This window comes from Rhipicephalus sanguineus, unplaced genomic scaffold (genome assembly GCF_013339695.2).
Source record: "Rhipicephalus sanguineus isolate Rsan-2018 unplaced genomic scaffold, BIME_Rsan_1.4 Seq225, whole genome shotgun sequence".
Lineage (NCBI taxonomy): Eukaryota > Metazoa > Arthropoda > Arachnida > Ixodida > Ixodidae > Rhipicephalus > Rhipicephalus sanguineus.
The window spans coordinates 274,838-295,429 of NW_023614810.1; the positions used below are offsets into that span (position 1 = coordinate 274,838).

General features: G+C 48.2%; 1 protein-coding gene and 1 non-coding gene across 2 annotated transcripts in view; both read left to right on the forward strand.

Moving 5' to 3' along the window:
• The window catches only part of LOC119376791 (prothoracicostatic peptides), a 233,173-nt gene that overhangs the window by 191,128 nt on the left and 21,453 nt on the right, over window positions 1-20,592 (forward strand). The gene's annotated exons all lie outside the window — the stretch shown is intronic.
• On the forward strand, window positions 12,294-12,367 carry Trnak-cuu (transfer RNA lysine (anticodon CUU)). The gene has a single exon. It is a non-coding gene; the product is annotated as a tRNA-Lys (tRNA).

A 20,592-nucleotide genomic window follows, 5' to 3' on the forward strand; every position in this document is an offset into this window, starting at 1 on the left:
GCACTTGTAATTGGTTGCCAAGGAAGCCCATAAGCACATGATACATTTCCTCGGGGTCTCAGTAAAGTTCTTCGCCCCCCCCCCCCCCCCACTCCGTCTCTCTTCCACTCAACGTATGTTATACAGCATGAGCGGGAGAGGGAAATAGCGACCGGGCGTCACCCAATGCAAATTACATAACTGGTGTGCCGTTTAAAGATTCCAACCCATTACAAAGGGCTGAGCCATAAGTCTTCATCGTCATCAGTCGTCGCGTCAACAAAGTGCACATAATGCCTTGCAGACGTGTAGCTGTGCCGCGCTTCTCCGCAGAATGACGAATAATGACTTAGTAGGTGCTTCTCAACTTCAACAAAATTGTGGTTTATGGCGTAGTTGGTACCGTTCTAGTGTACCTGTATTGTAGCCCCAAGATAGCTTAACGGGCTCTAGAAATGCCGCTCTTCCAGCTTTCGCTGTGACTGTGCTGCGGTTTTAAGCGCAGGCCTGGCGTTTTTTTTTAAATCTTCTGTGAACAACGTCCACACCGTGCTCCTCTTGCGATGCTCGCCATTATGACATGACAAAGAAAACAGTGTACACAACAAATGTAATAATAACGCAATATAGCAAGCAAGCATCGCGTGCAATTTGCCGACAGTTAACCAGCGCACGATATAAGGGGGCGTGAGAGGAGGTGAATGCAGTAGGCTGTGAGCGATGAGAAGCGGTCAAGTGCATATCTGCCTCGTCGGGGTGGGGCCGGCCTCCTGCCAGGGCTTGAAGCCTTGGCAGGGCTTGGAGGTTAGACTCTGTAGGCGACGGAGACCAGGGCGAGTTCATTCGGCCTTTATAGGATAGGGCGCCGGCCGGCTTTGGGCTCGTTCTGCTAGCGTACGAATATGCGCTGTAGTGAAAAAGAGTATAGCTCGGCTCAACTTCTTGCTTCCTCGGCATTCGCTCGCCTCGCACTCATGCGCACCGGCCAAGGGGCGGTGTTGGGGGGGAGGGGTTGTTGCTGTAATCGATTAATCGAAGAGTTTTAATCGACTAATTCGATTAACTGAAAGGCGGGAATCGATTACGATTAATCGATTAACGGTGCGCCTTTAATCGATTAATCGTTCATCGATTTTACCATCCCTATTACAAAAGCGTCTTGCGATGTTACAGCATCTGCAATTCTTTCGAGGTTTGTACAAAAAATCGTTATGTCTCAGCATAGGCCATTATATGGGCGCAACTTCAGATGCATGAAGCCTGATGCCTGTAATTGCGTTGCTACTTAATGTAATTAGGCAATAGCTTTCAATGAACAGGCAGAAAAGGAGAGAGATGGCGGCCACCCTTGACGTATACAGAGCGCTGCAATTCTTGGAAGGGTGGCAGATCGGACTAGTTGGTACTGCATGATCTACAGCGTAATAGCGCGGAAACACAACAAAGGACAACCAAATGTCCCTTCTTGTCCTTTGTGTGTTTCTGCGCTACTACGCTATAGATATAGCTGCAATTCTATACACTTTTCACGCACCTTAGCCATCATACGGGCAGTGCAGTACAGATATCTTTTATCAGAAACAATGTAGGGTATATACGAGGTGACTCTTTGCCGCGTAACGTCCATCCGCAGTACAATGTTGGCCAGCGAAGGGCACGGGCCAAGTCTCTGCTTGACTGCACAGCTACATCCCCGAGAAATGTGACTTTTGTCGATGCCGCGCAGAGATTTGCGACCGTGGTTGTTGATCATCGCGGTCGCGTACTCAACTCAGCTTCCGTTAGGAGGTGTCTACCTCCGTAGCAGAGCATGTAGCGATAGCTCTAGCGATGAAGGATCCTTCGCGTCCTGAGATATTCACTGACTCCATGGCTGCCGTCCGGGCCTTTGCTTCGGCGATGGTCTCAAGAGAGGCTACCGCTGTTCTCACTTGAAGGGTGTAGTAAGCTTTCACACAGTTACCTGGTTCCCGGCCCACATCGGCTCAGGGGCTCATCCAACAGTTCCCAACATCAACGAACTTGCCCCTAACCGTGCGCGAGAAATCACATGCCGCCGCGGTCCGGGCGGGTGCGGAGGGCGGGCTCGCGGAGAGCTTCAGGGATCCACTTGTCACCTTCCATGAAGTTACGTCTCACTATCAACTGTCAAGGCGGAGATATCCCCTCCCGCATTCCAAGCTTACTAGGCCGCAGTCGTCGGCTCTCCGGATGCTGCAGGCAGGTTCCTTCCCGTCTCGCAGCACGTTTAGGCCACTTTGCTGAAGGCATAACTCCAGGATGCCCTAGCTGTGGGGCGGATAATTGCACACTTGGTCACGTCCTCTGGCAGTGTCCAGCGTTACTTAGCGCAACGTTCAGCACAGAACAGGACTGGGAGAGGCCTCTCAAAGCCGCGATCTCTCAGTCCAGCTGTCGGCAGTCCAGTAGGCCTGCGAACGTGCGGAGGGCCATGGTCTTCCAGTACCGGCGTGGGCGCGGCCAGCAACTGCGGCGGACCCTCCTTTGGGGGTTGTCTGATCGGGGTTTTCCAGGACCAAATAAAGTTAATTTCACCTCTACAGATTTCCTAACACTTTGTTAACAACCAGACGAGCAGTACATCGCGTATATGCCATCTCGACGGCTTTCGTTATAACTTTAGCGACGTTCACACGCACTATGAGCAAGTCATTCGGCACACGATCGAAGGCTTCTTCAAAATCAACCTGAAGCACTGCGACCGTAGAGTTCATGATATCGCTGTATTCTAATACGCGCGTCGCTTTAGTAATATTCGTAAAGGTGCCTCTGCACTTCATGTTTGATGCGGGCCTATTCTTCTATTGCGATAGCAAATTATATGACAGTCTCTGCTGATTTTTGCCATCCCCGTCGCCGCCGTCGTCATGCACCGTATATGTATATGTTGATATATATATATATATATTAATATATATATATATAGAGTATATATATATAGATATATATATATATATAGACAAAGAAATAATTCAGAAAACTTCCGACGCGCGGAATCGACGGGGCGACCTCTCGCTTCGCAGCGCGTGGCGTTAGACGGTTAGGCCACGAACATTGCCGACTTCCAGCCTGCTAACGGCAAGCTATTTTATATACACCATTTGCTTCAGCACGCTTTCTTAGTCACCACATAGATGGCGCGATGTGCACGCGTGGCGCGCTTTAAAGATCGTCGCCCCGCTCCGGCGAACGCCGTTGCTCTTCCGCCCTACAGGGCGTGGTCGCCTTCGTGCACTTATCTCGAGGAAAGAAGGGGGCGGCTGGTTGGGGTGGAGCGGGGGGTACGAAGGTCACTTCGCTCGCTGCAGCGGCCGCGTTTTGCGAAAGGAGCGCGCTGTTCAAACAGAAATAAGTAACAACTGTTACAATTAGTTGGCGCTCGTCCTGTGTGTACCTGTTCGTTCGTTTCGTGCGTCCTGCTTTATGTTTGAGCAGTGTGCTTCAAGTGTCGAGCCGTGACGCATTGGTTCGCGCTCATCCTTTGTGCGTTCTTTTCGTGCTTCCTTTGTGCTCGAGCGACGCGCTGGCAATTTCGAACTGCTTTCCGTTCTTCGCGTTACATTCTAATTTATTGCTATCGCATTCATTGCTTCGCCGTTGCGGCGAAACTGTGACTTTTTAGTACGCCCTGGAACCTGCTGCATTCATTTTCGTCAAGATTTTGTCGTCTACATTGGTTAGACTAATCGGCGAATAAGCGGAAACCTGTCGCAATTTGATTGAATCATCTGTTGTAGGCAAAGATAAAGATGCTACGACGCGAGGCCAAGAACAGGACAAAGGCTGGTCTCTGTTCTTGTGCTCGCGTCGTAACTTGCCGGAACCCTTCATGCTGTCATTATGTACCAACTGGCCCAGAAAACCGCACTGCTAATCTGTTCTAGGAACTAGAATTGTACGTGAACACAAAATGACGGCGGCAGAGTACTGACTACGCCACGCACGCGGCCACGCTTGCTAAATGTAAACTGAATCGAAGCATACGAGCGCATTCTACCAACGATGCAAAAAACAAGTGGTGAGCATTACACCTGCTACGGGCGCTGTCAGTGCGATATTTCGTGTTGGCGGACTAAAAGCGATCTGCTGGACAACGTGTAAGGTCAATATCAGGAATTGGACATTTCAGGAAAATTCCGACATCGAGAAAATGAATTCCTACTATATTTCCGCGTTTCCGTGATCCTGTGATGGTCCTTTCGTTGGGCCGCTCTAGAGGTCGACGAAACGCTGGAAATAACATGAAAGACGCCATGCCAATTAAACCGAAAACAGCGTTCCGGGGACGGCCGCTACCTATAATAAAAATGAACGCTCACGTTGAAGGGCGCATTCCGCAGTGCGAAAGGAAAGTTTCGCTTGCCCCCATTTCTTCTCCGGTACAGGAAGGACCGCCGAATTTTCTTGCCGTTTCTAGTGTTCTGCTTTCCTGGCGTCCATTTCACGTCTTCCTGCACATGCAAAAAGCGATGGTGTCGCTCGGTCGCAGCAGGTGCACATCGGAAGCCTGTAAGCGAGCCCGAGCGCGCTTTCACGAGGTAGTGTGTATTTGTCGAACAGAAATTAACGCAGACAACGGTGCGTTGTGAAATAGTTTGTTGTCCGCGTACAAACGAGGAAAGAAGTTGTGTGGAAGTTATGCCACCAGCGCAAGTGGGTCTCTCATCGCGATAGCCACATTGACTCCGGCGATCTGGCACTCTTCAGCAAGACCAGCTGTTTGAAAACAAAAGTGCAATTGGAAACAGTCCGTTGTGCTGTACTAACAGCAACAGTAATTTTGTTGTACTGGATGTCTTTCGCTTGCCTTACTACTATCCTTGTTTTCTTTTTTTTTTGTTCACGAGCCTGGATGTAGGCCTAGTCAGGAAACAGTTTCGTCTGTTTCCTTTGCCTCATCTCGGTGGCATGTAACTGTCTTGTACACATGCCAGAATAAAACATTATTATATTAATATTAAAGAAATGACCCGTTTCATGAATTGCGCTAACTACACGGTCGGTATTTGGGTTGCCTAACTCATACAATAACGTTGAACATTGCGTACTGTAACACTGGGCTCACCGGGTACGGCGGGAGGTGTTTCTGGCGCTTCGCGATGAGAGCAATGAGATCGCTTTTGCACGACAAAATTGCCAATGAAAAGCGTCGCCTGAGCGAGATTGTCTATTATATCTTTCACAGCATGCTTTTCACTGTGCAAAAACAGCGTTCCTGGCGACCACTGTTATGAAGAGTGTTTCTCTTGCTCGCAATTACAAACTTGAGACGCTCGCTCCCGACCAGTCATGGCCAATATTTCTGCTGCCGTTCGACACCGTCGCGCCCCAAGACAAAATAACGTGAGCGTCTCCAGAGAGTTCTAGCACCTCAAAAGTGGAACAACTATAATGCCGATCCTGTATGCGCCGAAATTTAGGAAATGGTTTGTTGCCTTTACATAGGGTTTTAAATTGCGCATTTCTTGTTTGGCCATGCTCTTTTCTTTCTTTCAAATATAAAACCGACCGCTTCATTAAAACTGCCTCCTACGTTCCTTAGCAATGTAGAATATTCTATCTCCTATCCAAAAAAAATGGAAACATTATTGTATAGTGCACGGTGTGCACGCGGAATCGAAACTCTGGCATATTAGCGTTAAATTGAAGCAATTAAATTGCAGAGCAGCCCCGCAATGATTCCAGGTATTTGTGCCTTCAGTGCTGTATCCATCAAGGTATGTGGTAGCTTTCAATTAAAGCTTCAGATTGTCTTTTATAAGACTATTTCAAAGATAGCATCACAAGCGGTGGGTGTTGTACGAAAACGCACATCATCAATAAGATATATTTACCAGCGCAAAAAAAACAGACGTAACATTTAAGAAGGACACACATACACAGCGCTGTATGTCTGTGTCCTTCCTAAATGTTCCACCTTTTTTGCGCTGGTAAATCTATCTTAATCGTGAACCAACTCGCCCTGGCAGCCGTTTTAGCACATCATCATCATCAGCTTTACTGCGCTCACTGCAGGGCAAAAGGCCATGATCGGCCAATCAACCTGGTCCTGTGCTTGCTGCGGCCAAGCTATACTCGCGCGCTTCTTAACCTGATCTGCCCACCTAATTTTCTGTCTCCCCCTCGCGCGTGTGCTTTCTCTTGAAATGTAGTCTGTTGCTCAGTAACCAGTGGTCATTAAGGGATGCAACGATGGCGTAGAGGTAGAGCATCAGCCTGACACGCAAGAGGTCCGTGGTTCGGATCCCGGTGCCGTGTAATTTCCCACCCAAGTTTTCCAAATCAGCGAGATGATGGAACTGCATAAAAAGAGGCCTGGGGTGCGGCCTTACCGGTGACCACCGCTGGCAATGCACTTCGTCACCAGAGAAGCACTGGCCACACTGGTGCAGTATTCGGCTACTACCTCCCACATGAAACACCAATTAAAAACGCACATTTTGCACTGTAAAAATGCATGTCAAATAACATGAAATTTGTAGATGAAACAATCCGTAAACCGCACCCACCCTCTTTACAGATTTTTTCATCGCAAGCTTCCAACTTCCCCTTCCTGCCGTTTTATAAAATTTATAGGTATTTATAGGTATTTATATGCTACGAAGCTCTCATGTCTTTAACAAATGGTGCATGCAGCAATGTCAGTCATCGTTTTTGTTCGTCGGAACTTGCCTATGTTTTGCAACCGATTGTGCCTCACTCTGACACTCAATATGTATGCATCTTTGTTAAAAAGAACAAACTGAAGTTTACTCTCATAGGGTTGTATATATAGCCTTCAAGAAATTTAGATTTTAGAAAAGTCACATTTTCGCCGCGACGGCAAAGCAATGAATGCAATAGCGACAAACTGGGATGTAACGCGAAGAACGGAAAGCAGCACGAAATTTCCAGCGCGTTGCTCAAGCGCAAAGGACGCACGAAAGGAACACACATAGGACGAGCACGAACTATGAAGTATCACAGCTGGACACTTAAAGCGCGCTGCTCAAACATAAAGGACGCATGAAACGAACGCACAGGTATACACAGGACGAGCGCGAACTAACAACTGTCACAGTTGTTACTTATTTCTGTTTGAACAGCGCGCTCCTCTCGAAAACGCGGCCGCTGCAGTGAGCGAAGTGACCTCCGTACGCTCTGTTACTTCAGCGCGGACATCTCGGGGAAAGCACAAGACATATAATCCCTCCCCCTCCCGCCGAGATATTCGCGCGCGCAGGCGACCACGCCCTGTAGGGCGAAGTGCACTAGAGGCGCGCGCGCATCGCAACGAGTGGGGGCGACGACCTTTATAGCGCGCCCTTGCATACTTCGCGCCATCTCGCTAATGACCAAGAAAGCACGCTGAAGTACATGGTGTATACTACAAATAGCTCGCCGTTAGCATGCTGAAAGACGTACATCCCGTGGCCTAGCCGTCTAACGCCGCGCGCTGCCGAGCGAGAGGTCGCCTGTTCGATTCCGCGCTTCGGGAAAAAAAATCTGAATTATTTTTCTTTGTGGCTTTTACATGTATAACATACATATACATATACGAGACATGAGTGCGCCGGACGAAGGCGACGGCAAAAACCAGCCGAGAGTGTCCATATATCGCAAGAAAACATTAGCGGATATCTTCAGTGTTTTTCCTGCGCCATGGGTCATCATAGGCGATTTCAATGCGCCCCACCCGGCATGGGGAAGTACAAGGACAAATGCAAGAGGACGAAGATTAGCAAGCATCGCCTACAACTATGGAGATACTCTGCTGAACGATGTTGGCACCACTTTTCTTCGAGGTGTGACATACGGCAGTTGCCTCGATCTTGCTTTGGTCTCCAACTCTCTCGCCAGATATGTCGAGTGGTTTCCAGATGTTGAGACACACGGGAGTGATCACATTCCCATCTATCTAACATCAAGGGCTTGTCTAGATCTGGTCCACGGAAGACCATTAGAACGATTCAATGCACCACCTTCAAATCTGATATGGAAGATACTTGCAGCGAGAGCCAACGGTATGGGTTGGAGCGAACAATTACGAGTACAATGCGCAGAAAACGCACATTCTCGCGATGGCGATATCTTCCACGCGAAACGACTTCGACAGAGAGTTGGAGCAACTTCGACAACTCCGACGCCGGGCGGAGCGTCGATATCGGCGCACGAAATCAATCCACGAACTTACGGCAGCCAGGAGGATGCAAAAGAAGATTCAGCATCGCATGGATAGATTAGCGTCGGAACGTTCGACGCTATCGACGCATTTTGCCAGACATTAGATCCCCGCAAGCCACTTTCTCACATTTGAAAAACGGTGCAAGATCTGCGTTGCCTTCCAGAACAGCGTTTTTCATTCAAAGCGCTCGCGCTCTTTCAAGGGCAGCAAGACATCGATGTTGCAGAACACATTTTGCGCGGATCGCCAACCAAGCGACTTGTCCAGATTCTCCAGCTCGAGGTGACGTCTCTCATTCTCGTGAGTGCCGCATGGACCTTCCTTTTACAATGGAGGAGCTCGAGGCGGCACTAGCTCTCTGCAGGTGTTCTACATCTCCGGGTCCAGGTGGTATAGATATTGAGCCTTGTGCAATCTCGGAGAATGTGCAAGGAGATAATTGTTGAGCCTTTACAACTCCTCATGGCAGGAGGGCGATGTTCCTGACGAAGGGGAAGTGAGCCGCTTGGTGCTCGTCTTGAAGCATGGCAAATCCCCACTCTAATACGCCTCGTGCCGCCCAATACCGTTGTGTAGGAAAGATAATGGAACGGATGATCCTTCGCCACCTGAAGTGGTGTCTTGAACACTACAACACTTATGCGAACTCCATGGCTGGTTTCCGAAGTGAGCGCTCTTCCATCGCCAGTGTAGTTGATATCGTTTTGTGAGCTCACCACAGCAGTTCCCGTAAGCGGCTATCTGCCGCTTTGTTCTTAGATGTGAAAGGCGAATACGATAACATATTGCATGAGGCCATTCTCTATGCTCTCCTGACGGTTGGCCTAGGCGGTCGAGATTTTGTGCGTGTGTGTGTGTGTGTGTGTGTGTGTGTGTGTGTGCGTGTGTGTGTGTGTGTGTGTGTGTGTGTGTGTGTGTGTGTGTGTGTGTGTGTGTGTGTGTGTGTGTGCGTGTGTGTGTGTGTGTGTGTGTGTGTGTGTGTGTGTGTGTGTGTGTGTGTGTGTGTGTGTGTGTGTGTGTGTGTGTGTGTGTGTGTGTGTGTGTGTGTGTGTGTGTGTGTGTGTGTGTGTGTGTGTGAATTGAAAGTTACCTGGCCTCAAGCTCATTCTTTGTGTTATCTCACGATGGCCCAGCTAGGCGATGCTATACCTGGCTTTCCTCAAGGAGGAGTTCTCAGCGCGACGATATTCAACATCGCCCTTATTGGGCTTGCTGAATACTTGCCAACTACCATGAAGATTTCAGTATACGCCGACGACATCTGTGTCTGAACTTCGGCAGTCACATGTCCTGAGATACGTGCGCGGCTTCAAAGAGCAGCAACTTTGACAGCGAGCTACTTGTGTAAACACAGTCTCAGCATACCACCAGTGACGCCCTATGTGATCTAAATCAGCGGGTGGACCATTTCTTATGTCAGAACCCACAGGTTTCTTGTGGTAATCATCGACAGAGACCTCTGTTCGAGCCCGCACGTGGCCTACATGAAGCATCGCCTGACACCAATTTCCCAGTTGTTCAAGTTCTTGGCAGGAAAGACATGGGGGATGTCAGTAGAAGCAATACTAGGACTATACAGAGCGCTCTTTCTCGGTTTTCGGAGAATTTTCTGCCTGTGCTGAGCAATACTTGCAAGCCAAATATTCGTGTTCTGCCGGCAGTACGAGCTCAAGCACTCACAGTGCGCCTTGGTGTGCCCAGGCGCACGTCAACAGAGGCGACTGCTGCGATTGCTCGTGACCATCCAATGCGAACTCACATTACGATGGAAGTCCTGAGAACGCCCGTCAGGCATTTTGCGCGTCCCCCTGTCATCACCTTGCAACACTGCCTTCTGACATGCGCCAAGCATTGTTCTCTAAAGCTGTCATCAAGTACAACGACAACCTTCCCTCGGGCTTCACCGCTACATCTAAACCATCGATGCCCCCTTGGTGTCTTATTTGACCCACTCGGCATCTCAGTGTACCAGAAATCAGGAAGAAATCTATGCTGTCGTAGCCCGTGTTGAAACAACTGTCTCTCCTTCTTTTGCACGAGAGGTATGCGGACAGTGTCACACATATACCGATGGTTCCGCAAACCTCCACTGTTCGTCCGGTGCAGTGGTTGTCCCGCAAGAGCTATTACCACCAGCTTTTGGACTGACCACTCCATGACATCGACAGCAGCGGGACTAGCTGCTCTGTGCGCTGCACTTTGTTTAGTCAATCGAGCACCACTTCGACAATGGTCAATCTTCAGCGACTCCAAGGCAATCCTACAACCATACGAACAGCTCGTATGCGAGATTAGAGACGTCTTCTCCATGCATTACGTGAGAAAGGGCACAACGTGACGTTTCAGTGGCTGCCACGTTACTGCGCCGTCGTAGGGAACGAACACGCCGATAATGCCACTCGGGCAGCTCTTGAAGGCACACAGGAAGAGACCATACCACTTGCAAGGTCTTACGATACCAATAGACTTCGAGTACTTGCACAGGAGATCACGCTCTCTCTATGCGCACATCAAGAAGTCAGACAAACCGGGCAAATCGTCAACACCACCTGTCATCTTTGATGCATCTCCGTATGCCATCTGGACTGCGCCGTAGAGAGGTCACTCTGCTTTATCGCTCATGGCTAGGGGTGGCATTCACGAAATCATAGTCATTTCGAATTGGAATGGCAGACAACACTCTTTGCGCAAATTGTCGTTGCGAGGAGACGCGACAGCGCATTCTGTGCGACTGTCGGGGGCATAATGTTCAGAGGAAGTCCCTGGCGTCCGCTCTAGCGCACCTTGACAATAGACCAATGCCTATTTAAGCCATTATTACATGTCGTCGACAGAAGACATCGCAGCTGAAGACGACGAAGGCGCTACTGAGGTTTTTAAAGGAAACGTACTTGGACAAGCGTCTGTGACAGTGATGTCGCGTACCACGCAACAGTGACGGACCGTGTATGTGTGCTGTCTTTCTCTCTCTCTTTCCTCTCCGTCTTTGAATCTCCCCCACCCTGTTCCAATGTCTAGGGTAGCAAACGGGTTTACGTAAAATGGTTAACCTCCCTGCCTTTCCTTCTCTACTATTTCTTCAACTCAGCTGCCTGAAACTGCGGCCCATTGTCCGTCACTACCTCCAGCGGAAGGCCATGCGCTGCGAACTGAGAACGCACTACTTCAACATTCTTCGCCGCGGTTTTTACACTCATTATCTTAATTTCCAGCCAATTGGAATACGTGTCGATAGCAAGAAAAAACGTTCTTTTTTCTTCTTCGGCTAAATCTAAAGGCACGTGCTCCCACGCATAGGCGTGCTGCCCAACAAAAGGGGTTGCTTGCCAGGTTAAGGCTTGGACGACCCATGAGAGGGTATTTTCTGCCAAGAGGTCCTTCTACCACTTCCAGACGTGTGTCTGGGCACCTTAGCGGTTATTCTCCATTCACTACCATGGTATGTAATGAAGTCCAGCTACCTGTTAGTGGAGAAACGTTGCTTAAGCGCGTTTCCGGGGGTTCTAACGGTGGTTTGACTTGGGGCCAGCCTTCTCACGGTTTTCCTGCGGTTCGGTTACCACCTCCCCCTCTTACAAGTCGTTGCTGCGGGCAACAAAAGGTTTGAGGTCGGAGACGTTAACTGGATCGCCGACTTGCCTCCCTTGGAGTCAGCCAGCTTGTACACCAGAGCACCAGAGGCGACACTTTGGTCTGCACTCGGTATGGGCCCAACCACTTGGCCGACAGGGAGGCAGAGATGCCTTTGGCGGCGTCACTCAAGACGTGATTGCGCCTGAGGACCAGATCGCCGACATCGTATTGCACTTCCCGATGCGACCGGTCGTATTGAGCCTTCTGTCCAGCTCACGCATTTGACAGGTTGGAACGCGCCAGGTCGAGGGCTGCGTCCATCCGTGAGCGCAGTTCCGCCGCGCAGCCAGACAGGCCACCGTTCGTGGCGGGCGCCCTGCTACCACCCCCGCAGAACGCGGTCCATGGGGTTAGCCGGCTCTCTCCTGAAGTTGAGGAAAGCGGGTGTGTACCCGGTGGAACGGTTCACCATGGACCGCAAGGAGAAGCCTATCGCGTTAAAATAGGCATCCCACTCCCTGTGTTGCAGCGCAAAGGCTGTCAGCAAGGGCTTGAGGCCCGGCTAGCTCAGTCGGTAGAGCATGAGACTCTTAATCTCAGGGTCATGGGTTCGGGGCCCCACGTTGGGCATCAGTTATGTGGAGATACGTTTACGAGAAGCTTACCCTACGAGGCGACCGGGAAGGGACGCGACGTTCTCCACTGCCGTAGCGAAGAAAGACGCTACGGCCGGGTTCGTCGAAGCTCCGACACGGCGCAGAAAAAGGCACTTGAGGCAGGTTGTCAAAAAACGCGGTTTATTAACCCAATATGCAGCACAGTGCGACAATCACAGGTTTGCGGGCCGTCAGGGTAACTCCGCAAGACCGGTCGAGTACGCTTGCCAGCGGCGCTACGACTATCACACAAAGGGCAGCAGTCGAGCACACGAACGAGAAGCAGCCGCCTGTCAAAGCAGCGTGTCAACCTCTCGTGCAGGCCCGACAGCATCTCCCGCAGGCAAGCCAGCGCCAGACAGAAGCGAGCTCATGGGGAAGGGAGTTGTCACTGGCGGCCAATGAGGACAGACGTTGTGCAGTGACGTAGGCTAGCGTGGTGGCGCGAGCATTCTTCGGACATGTCCGGACGCGTGGCTCGTGCGGGGAAGACCAACGCATGGCTCGCACCAAGCAAAAAGGCCTGGCAGCGTAGCCACGGTAGCCATAACGGCGGTTCCCGGCGCCACGGTAGCCATAACGACGGTTCCCGGCGCTTAAGCCGCGCGGGGCCAGCACAAGCGTTAGCTGGAGAACGAGGTTCCAAAGCGGAGGGCGCGCTCGATTCCCACACTTCTTACACTTATTTGTCGTTCCGCCGAAGGCAGTAGTGCACCCACGCAAGAAAAGTGTCAGAAATCTTAGTAATGATATTTTGTTTAGAGGTATGGGCTGTTTAAATTCATTGTAAGTGTTTATTGCCTGCACTAAATATTCTTTAGTGTCAGCTGAGCAATAGAAGTGAAGCTTTTCCATCCAACCATGTATCTGTTCCAATCGTGTAATGGTCTCTAGATGGCTAAACACAACACAGGAACACCGACGACAACCAAAAATTCTTTATGCGAGAAACAACTAAAGTATATGCACAAGAAGTAGTGAAAAAAAATCAGCTATATAAACAAAGATCCGTTGTCGACATTATCTCAAAACAAAACAAATATTTACAGTTTCATCAATGGTTGATGGTCTTGACTTGGCGGCTCCGGTGCTGAGACTACGACTTGTCGTGTCCGCGAAGTGCGTTGCTTCACCAGAGCACGACCGTCTGCTCCACCGTCGGGTACCCGTAGTTGCCGGTCACCACGGCGTCAGGTACTTGCAGAGGCTGTACCGCTCGTCGTCTGGTGCGCGGCCCACGGAGCAGAGCCGCAGAACATCTGCGCGTCCTCAGGAGAAGGGTCTCGCTGGGGCGAGCTGGTTCCCCTCCTGGTCGCGCCTCCCAGGTCACAGTACGTTGCGGCGAAGGCTGGGGCACTTTTCCAGGAGCTCTGTTGGCGGACCTCAGGCGAACGCCTTTCCACTACCACCGTTCGTCCGCGCCTCTTCCGGTTCCAAGCACGCTCCGTTCTCTCTCCTTCTCCTTGCCGGCCACGTCGCCTCTCGTGCCCGTTCTCTTCCCTCTCCTTCTTTGTGTGTTTTTTTCAGTTCTCTTTCAGTGTACGGTCTTCTTCTTTCTTTATTCTATATTTCTTCGTTTGATATCCGTCTGTTCTCTCATTTTTTCTCCCTCATGACGAACAGATCGGTATGAAACTAGTTGGCCCACTTACGGAGTACGATGACTGCAAGAAGTATATGATTGTCATGATAGGCTACCATATTAAATGGACAGAAGCAGTGGTGACACCCGAGGCGAGGATAAATTCGGCTGCCAAGGTCTTCTCGCAAAAAGATGTCCTTTGGTGTGGTGAGCCGTCATTTCACAATAGTAACGAGGAGTATCATTACAGCTAACAAAGACCAGCCATGCCCGCTCGACAGTCCTGCCGCACAGGAACCACTGGTCTCTGCGAGAGATATTATGCGTTTATTTGTTATGCATGCAGGGTCAACAGGTACTGCAGACGTTAGTGGTAAGAGAAGCATAAATTGATTGATTGCTTTATTAGCTTCGTCACAGTACAGTGTAACAGGTGCCGGAGGGAAAATCCGCAATGACGGCTTGAGGGATCCTCCGCCCCCTTTGTGAACAATGGCAGCAGCTGAAGGGCATCACAATATCATACACTTTTTTAAACTGTCACATTGTTTTACGTAAAGATCATGTCATAAAAGAAAACTGAAAAGGCGGTTTATACATAGCTTATACAACACAGAAACCTGCTACAATCTTCTGCACCTAAATAAATTGCTACATAGTTTATACAACAAAAAGGGCCGCTCATTCTGCGACACCTAAATGAGACACATCTATACCTTTGCTCATGTAATTATTTAGAATTCGCGGATGAGTACATCGAAGCATCTGAAAACCATAATTAGTACGAAAGTAAGGAACGTTCCACATTTCTGTGTTTCGTGTTTCATACGCCCTTTTCTTTAAGCAAAGATTCGCCATCTCCGTAAACAAAGAGTTTGAGCGTTTGCAGCTAAGACAGTACTCTCGTGGTAGTCTGTATTGATACAGGTCATTCACTTTGATTATCTTATATTTTTAAACAGTGGGTCGCTAGGTGCTAGAACTATAGCGTTGTCTATCAGCCTCAGTATTTTCTTCTGTATTCTCGGTAATTTTGTTACGTTTGTTCATTACAATGTTAAGTATGGTAATTACATTGTTAATTACAACGTTATAAATACAAAGAAGCAGTAGACTGTTTATAATTGTGCAGTAATAGTTACGAAGGGGCCGATTTCAGCAATATGTTGCAAGAAAAATATACATATAAATACACAAAAGCAGTGCAGTATTTCTAATTATACCGTAATAGCTACTAAAAAGCTGACAATAACAAGATGTCCTCAATGTGTGCTTAATATAGCCACAGAAATGTCATGATCTTTGCCACTAAGAATTCTGAAAGACAAACTCGATCATTTGATTTACGTGGTTTGTAGGACTGCGCGAATGATTCGTTGCACCACGGAATGCTAACCTTATGAGCATGGTCCTAAAAGTGCAAAACATAATGGGGGAGGGGGGGGGTAAATATTGGCAAATCCCATGTAGAGATTGTGACAAAGTTTGTGAAAAGGGCTTGCGCCCTACGACGAGAAGGAAGCGAGGCTTCATTATGTGGAGCGCGAGATTTGAGTATCATGAAAAGCCCAAATCGGACCACCGAATGACGTTGTGCTCTTTGAACCAAGTGCACCAAATTAATATTTATTTTTATTTATTTTATTTATTTACAGATACTGCAGGCCCTCCTCGGACCCATGCAGGAGTGAAATACAAACAATACAATCAGGAATAAGTAGTTATACACTGGATAGCTTGGCATAATTCAAAGAATACATAAATAACAAATACACACCAGGAAAGTCATCAATGTTCAGTGCATATATATTTTTGTGAGACAACATAACTACACTCAACTAAAAATTTTTTCAATATAAGTAAGCCATTGAATTGCACTCAAAGCAATGTATATTCAATATACATCACTTATATCGGAGAAACTAATACTTTCAATGTGTTTCATAAATGAATCCGTCGAGGCAGCATTCACTGCTTCCGCAGATAACGCATTCCAATGGAAAATTGCGCGAGGAAAGAGAGCGAACTTGTGGACATTTATGTGGCTAGGTGGCTGCCTAAAGTTGCGGACATGGATTACCGTTGCGGCATATTCTAGCCTAGGGCGAATGGGCGTTTCACATATCATCAGTCCTTCAAATTAGATTATTTATTCCACTAGGAATCGTTGGCAATGTTTCTCTGCCGCTAAACTAACTGCCTAAGCTCCACACCACCGACGGCCTAATTTCGCATTAGGGAGAGGGCAGGCGAAATTTCAGGGTACACAAAGTAGACAAAAAGTTGTCATGAAATAATTAAAGTGGTCAACATTTCTGCCATGAATAACAATCACGTCTACGGCCTTCTTTGCAGAATACGGCTTTGATTTAATTGGCCTGCAGCGACGCTCTTGCTCTGATATCAAGCTCTTTAGTTGTTCTGGCTTTTTATGATCGTGTCCTGAAGCGGAGGGGGTGACAGGACGGCAGGAAGCTACACGGCAGCGCAGGTCAGAACCTTGAGCACTTTCTTTTTATTCCTTAAACGCGCGGCACAACTTCAGTGAGATCACGAACGCGCTGGTGTAATCCCATATCGTGTGTAATTGTAGCACCACAAAGAGCACCGAGACCACGTCGCGGCACCACACTGCGGCCTGGGTAACTTTGCAGCTCACGATGCTCAAATCAGCTAATTGTAATAAGCCAAATCTATGTCGTAAGCTAAATTGCGCTTATGGCATCATTTGTCGAGAGAACAGCGAGCGACTTCTAGCTGACCTTGAAACTCAATTGTAGATTCCATGCCGCCTGCTGAGCTATAACATTTGGCTCATATGCTTGCAGGAGCCTCCACTACCGATCGGCAGAATTTTCTGACCATGTTCAAAAAGTGCTGCAGGGACCCTTTAAAACAATCTGGTATAGAGATTATTACATCGGAGCTGTTAAGCTTTTCGTTATCATAGACGTGCGCACGGGGGGGGGGGCGCCTAAGAGGGGGGGGGGGGGGCGCAAAGTTGACACATTGACATAACAGGGAGGGGGCACTACGACTCACCGTGGGGGGGGGGGGGGGGGGGGGCGCAATGTCAGCGCCATACATTGACATAATTGGGAACGGGGGGGGGGGGGGGGGCCTGCGACGAACCTTCGCCCCCCCCCCCCCCCTGAAGGAAACCCTGCGCACGCCTATGATCTTCGCCATGACCGGCACGCGCTCTTGGTCGTCGTCTTCAGCTTCTGCTTCGCTCCCAGAACACGTGCGCCGATTTGTCCGGCGTGGGATGCAATAACTCTGACGGCCAACAGAGCGAGTACGGAGAGAGAAAGAAAGATATAGAAAGAAAGAGGAGAACAATCCTTTGCGCAAAAATTTTCTTGGCGAGGCGGTATTCGAACCCTCGTAACCGCGATTCGAAGGCGAGCGTCTAACCAATCGGCTATCCAGGCACGCTAGCAGAGCATAGCATAGCCTAGTATTTTCAGTATAGCAGGAGGGCGGGAAAGGGAAGTGAGGGTGAGGCCGATGGAAAGGAGAAGGGGAGAGAAGGCACAGCATAGAGAGGAAGAGAAATAGAAATAAAGTAAAGAAAGAAAGAGAGATAGAGGATGCGAGAAAGAAAGAAGAAAGAAAGAAAGAAAGAAAAGAAAGAAAGAAAGAAAGAAGAAAGAAAGAAAGAAAGAAAGAAAGAAAGAAAGAAAGAAAGAAAGAAAGAAAGAAGAAGAGAAAGACAGAAGGAGAAAGAAATATATAAAAAGATAAAGAAAGAAATAGAAATAAACAGAGGCAAGAAAAACATAGAAAAAAACTTGAAGGATGCTTGACTTCCGCTTCATTGAGTAGAACGCGACAGCGTAATCGGCTCCGTGCGCAACTGGCTTCGCTTCTCGCTTCATGCGTCAACCGTGCCGTAAGGAAACGAATAAGTGTGCACGTAACATTGGGCCTTTCGAACTATTCTAGAATGCCTACTGCAAGTACAGCTGTTAAGTCCCCACTACGCCATAATTCTTCCTTCGCGATTCAACGAAGGGCCCACTACGCGTCCCTAAGGCAACACGCGAACCTACGCAGCTGCTCACATTGTTGATGCTTTTGCTGATGATAATGACTAAATATCCCTGAGCGCTTTGTAATGGGTGGGCCTTTAAAATCACCCACTCGTTGCGCAATTCACATGTTTTGACGCCTGGCGTGATTCATTGCTTCTGCCACGCAATATCACATGTATTAAGGAGACTCCTTCCAATACATGACATTCATATAGTGGTTGTTTCCGAAGCAGTTCCAGCAACAGCGTGGCTCTGAATAGGTTGTCCCGTCTCAGTGGTTCAAAATTCGAAGACCACATGAAAGTCACGAAAATCCGATCAAAGCGTTATACGTAAGAACCGAGCGCAATGAGTGAGTTGCAATACATATTAAAGCTTTGTAGCTAAAAAAAATCACAGCATATCCACGGAGTGAATGATGATGAGTGGGCGAAGCTGCGGAGGTTCATCGGTAAACCGTGAATCTTCCGTGAATTCTTGCCCAGTACATCATCACCGACGTGAGATCGGCCGCGTTTATACTAAAGGTTCGATGAGAGTTATGACGACTTGCAGCTCACTTTAATTTTACATGTACGCTGTGAATTTTCATTGTTTAGAAAACCATTGCTTAGAAAACATCTGCGTCTTTTCGCTTTGCTTTAGAAACATCTGGCGGCGTCTTTCGTTTTGCGTTTAGAAAACATCTGGCGGTCTTTCGTTGGTTTATTTCATCAATCAACGGCGTTTTGAACAAAATTTTTATTGTTTACTCACGCACAGGAGAAATCTCACCAGGCACTACCTTGGAGGTAAAACAATGGGCTGCTAATGGGAATGAGAGACAGAAGAAGTCGGCTTTTAGCTAACACTTACACTTCTACTTCTACTAACGTTTCCTACTGGAACATGCCAATGGCTGCTAATGGGGAATGAGAGGCAGAAGAAGTCGGCTTTTAGTTAACGCGCACGCTGCGAATTTTTATTGTTCAACAACGCACAGGAGAAATCTTCCCACCGGCACCACCTTGGAGGTCAAGATTGGTACTAGCGTTAAGACTGGTTACGCACTACGAGGGACGAACGCGACGAACGGGTGCCGCTTTAAGGAGCTTCGCCCCTAATATATTGTAAGCTTCGGCTCTCCGAAAGATGGAAATGCGATGTGGAACAAAAGCTTATGGACGAGTTCCTTCCAGTAACGTGCACCGAGTCTGTAACCTATTCAGACCAGTGAGGGAGGGAGGGCTCGGATTAGTTCATTTATATCTACGGCAAATGGTTTCACGGTTTCTCATTTTTTCGTGACAGTTTCCATCCCATAATTTGATCATTCCTGCAGATTACATTTGTTAATGCCTTACCTGACTTGATAGTTTCTTCAAATTTCTGTGGTTCGCCCGTGCTTGTGGGGTTTTTGCAGGAAGTTTTCATCGCTCTCTGGTTCCTCAAATTTCGGTTTTCCGTAGAATACCCTGTGGGCCTTTTTCTTTATAAATAAGATCTGACCCCTGCTGTCCCAATTGCCCCTCTACATATGCAGACCTGTCACATTGCCTTTTCTACTGTCCAACCGCTCAGCAATCCAGCTGTTATCATTCCCTTTGCATCAGCACCTGGCTCGACTGGATCGCGCCGAAGCGGAAGAACAGCGTCGACTGGTCGCGCAGGGCGGTAGAAATGCTCGACCTATGAATATGGCTGAATAAAAGTCTATTACTACGACACACTACTACTACACTACACTTATTACTACTACACTTAAACACAGTATCACGCAGGAGACTATAAGGATTAGATATCCATGCTTTTTCCACCTCCGCTTTACCGCTCATGATATTCCCGATCTTCCAGGACATGATGTACTAAAACGACTTCGGAAAATTGTATATTTCTCCCTATACAAAAACCATCTTTTATAAACTCCGTACTGATACACTGCCAGTGAAATTATGGTTGCAAAGGAAAGGTATTTCGTTTCTTATTTACTGTCGTCTCTCTGCGATTTATCAGAGACAATATAACACTGTTTATTAGCTGCAAAGATGTCATTCTGTTTGGGACATCCTTCAACGAACTCTTAAAAAAAAGATTTGAACATTATTCACATACTATATACGTTACCTTCTCCCAACGTCTTTTGATGAAGTGCCCTTTGATACGTTTTTCCTTATGGGAATGCACAGTTTGTGGAAAACGCGCATGCAAGATCGTAATGAGTACCAACCACTGCTTCAAGTATGCGTTTTATTCGTTTGGCTATTCATATGAAGGACATTTATGAAGAACTTGACACCAGACCAGACTGGCACGCCATCTTGATGAGGTGCTCATCCTTAAGAGCGTCCCGGTGCGACAGGTTTTGAAGAAAGTTTCCTGTTTTCCTGGACTTGTACAGTATTTATTTCTTAGCCTTGAAATGCTTGTCTTGCAGTGCTTGTGCCATTAGTGTCGCTGAGTGAATGCCCACTACGTCATAACATTTGTGATAACTTCTAATACGCATTATAGTAAACGCCACGGAAAAAAACTACGTGGTTCTGGGGTGGAACACCTGCTTGCCGCGCAGACGGCCTGGGTTCGATTCTCACTCGAACCCGA